The sequence below is a fragment of the Lissotriton helveticus genome, chromosome 7 (assembly GCF_964261635.1).
Source record: "Lissotriton helveticus chromosome 7, aLisHel1.1, whole genome shotgun sequence".
Lineage (NCBI taxonomy): Eukaryota > Metazoa > Chordata > Amphibia > Caudata > Salamandridae > Lissotriton > Lissotriton helveticus.
This window is the reverse complement of record NC_136068.1, coordinates 1,034,655,572-1,034,659,053: the sequence shown is the minus strand read 5'-3', so window position 1 is coordinate 1,034,659,053 and position 3,482 is coordinate 1,034,655,572.

Sequence of the window (3,482 nt, the reverse complement as noted above, 5' to 3'; positions counted from 1 at the left end):
CCCTCCTGAATCAACTCATCCTATTACATACCGAGGCATGGGTCCAAATAAAACTGGGGAGCGGTACGATCGTGTCCAGGCGAATCCACACCACCAGAGGTTTAAAGCAGGGCTGCGTTTTGGCTCCCACCCTATTTAACCTCTTCGTGGCTGATCTTTCAACCGACCTAGGCAATTGCAACCATCATGCACCAAAACTGGGAGACCTCCCTCTTTCAAACTTACTGTATGCCGATGACTTGATATTAATCAGCCAAATACCAGTCGGCCCACAACACTTGCTTCATACTGCAAACAACTTCGCCTCAAAAAACGGGTTAGAAATGAACCTAGAAAAGTCCGAAATAATGGTGCTAAACCAGCGCAGCACAAAAAAACGACTGAAATGGCAGCTGGGCGAGAGAGAACTTGAAGTTGTCAAAGAGTATAAATATCTAGGAATCATCTTTGACAAAAATGGGTCGTACGACCAACAAAAAGAGGCGATTCAAAGGCGAGGGACCCTCCTAGCAATCACTTTGAAAACTCTTAAATACAAAATTACAGGACCAAACCTGCTCCCGCTGCTCGAAGTGCTTCAAGCAAAGCTGCTACCAACGATAACCTTTGGCAGTGAGGCCATGCGAGGGACGGATGAAGAAACCCTGAATAAAACGGTCGCCAAAGCCCTAAGAATAATCTTCAAGCCTCCAAAATATACCTCCCCAGCCCAATTAAGACTCAAATTTGGAATAGCAAACCAGACAATAAGCAGGAAGGCCGCGTATGTAAAATGCTGGTATAAAATAAAGAGTGCAGTGGCGGGTTCGCTGAACTCATTCCTATGGAAGGAAATATCAAGGAAAAACGACTCCCCCCGCTAAGGCCTACCTTCAATCAGGGATTAGTATGTTAGCCCTGGAGAACATCTGGGAGTCAGGACTTCTATTTAATAATGTCAAAGACCTGGTAAATAAGTTGACAAAGCTTGTCTCTACCGAAAACGATAAAGAAAGCTTAAATAAGAGGGCCCACAGCTGGTTTGTGACACACAGATACTGAAAATGCTTGCCACAACCGTATTTCGGCACCAGCTTTTCTGGACCACTAAAGGAAGGCTTCTTGGCATTGAGGATGGGGATTTTACCTGTCAAAACCCACATGCCCCCCTGGAAACGTACATTTGCAACTACATTATGCAGATTACGTGGCGAAACCAAAGAAGATATGTTGCATCTTCTGTGTATATCCACGTCTCTAGACCGGGAGAGGAGAGAGCTGTTAAAACCGCATATAAACGAAATGCATATCCGGTCTTGCAGACAGGCAGTGTAGGCGTGCTTCAATGGGGCCAATGCTAGACTAACCTGCAGTTTGTTCCGCTTCATGAAAGTTGCACAAACAAAACTTTACGCTGCAGCCTGAGCATAATCGCCTACGCCCAAGCCCTTCAGTCCGGTAACTCTCCTTGACTCCCACCACGCTCCGACACTAAGTCTAGTAGATCACGATCAAACAATAGACCATTAGATCTATGGACACAGGTGTTGCCCCCAGCACTCACCCATAGCCTTCACTCGAACTATACACTTTTATCACAATTATATTGTATGTATTTTTAACTAGTCAACCGTTCGTATTTAGAACATAGCCACCCCGTTTTTAAGGAAATATGAAATTATGCTACATATGTATTCTTTTAAATATTTTATATTACCGTGTGGACTGCTAAGATTTTAATTAATCAAGAAATAAAGATTACTTACTTACTATTACTTACTTACTTACTGCCAACTGTCTTTTACTTACTCATTGTGTAAGGGAAGGCTGCAATGCTGCTCTCCATACCCACCTTTATTGTGTTGTGAAGTTAATTATACACTTTTTCACTTTACAGAAGATGAAACAATTTGCATTGCAAGTGCTTGTTTTAATGTATGATGCGAATGGAAGAGTGACCAATCACAACATTTTCAAGCAAAGTTTTCTTTTGGTTTTATGTGTGAAACAAGCAGTTTTTGAAATGGACTAGATGAATGTATACATTTTAAAATATAACTAAGATGTGACCCCACGTCATGTAAAACACATTCAGCTAATACTGGCTTTTAAGCCAACAATACTTTGCGTGCCGGGTGTTTGAGCCAGTAATGACAGTGCTAAACCAACTACAAGCCCCACAATGCAGCAGAGTGCTGTTGGTTGATAAGCCAGGCATGGCTAATAGTATCATAGAATATAGTGCCACATAGCAGACTTCCTTTAAGTAACAATATCATGCTACAGGCATCAGCAGACTACCAGACCTGACTAATCATTTGGCACTAGAAAATCATTCTTTCAGAAAACAAATGCCTTTTCTTCTTTTGACCAAACAAAAACTTTCCGCTTCTAGAGTAACTTCATAATTGGTTGTTATGTTTTCAGAAAACCGATGAATGTCTTAATTTGGTGTAGGTGACTGAACTATTGCGTGCGCAGTTAATGCCCTCAGGTGTCACAAGATACCTCCAAAGCGCCACAGTGCTGACGTGAAAAATACATGTTCAGGGCATATGCATAGATCGCCATCTGGTGTTGGGCTCGGATGTTTGCACTTTGTTGTTGTAGAAGTCTTTGTAGTCACAAGATAGGTGACTCGTCCTTTGGCTAGAAGTGCTCATGGGCATTTACTCCATCTCCAGAATGTTTTTTTCCGTCATTGGGTTCAGATGTAATTTGCTGCGCTCCGGGTCGGTGTCATTTCGATTCCCCTTTGACGCGCAAAGATCTCACCGCTCAACGGTATTGTTTCGATTGCGATCTCTCGACGCGCATCTACTTCCCAAACAGATTTTCCGGTCAAAACGTGGGCCGTTAGGCCAATCGGCGACAACAACCAGCATGTGGAAAGGACTCCATTTAAAAAAATGCAAGTGTGGGGCTAAATTCCCACACACAGATCCCCACGAGGTCTGCCACCTTTGTCTCTCTCCAGAACACATGAGTCGACACTGCCAGGCCTGTGATTCTTTCAGGTCCAAGAAGACTGTACGTGATCGCCGGGCTCGACGCCACGAAATGTCCAGATCAACAGTCTCGGCGCCGGAAGACATCTTGGAGGCAGGCCCAGACGAACTGGAACCCGAGACAGGAGATGAACAAGCCAGTGTCTCCGAAGCCGACGAATCAGACTCAGAAGACCAGTCAATAACTCCAGGTCAATAAACCGTGAGTACTGACATCGACGCCTGGCCCCGAAAAAACACAAGTCTCCGGTAACACCTTCACATTCAGGTCTGGGTGACACCGTGATACTGCTTCAGAAGCCCCGCCTCCAGGCCCGGCTCCGAAGCCCACTAAGTCTTCTGACAGCTCGGGATCGAGCCACCCACATCACAGTGCTGAAAAACCCTCTTTGGCACCGAAACATAAGTCCAGACACTTAGGCACAGCAATCGAAAATACCAGAGACTTCGGTACCGAAGCAAATTCCATCCAAAACTTCGGATCCGAAAAACATT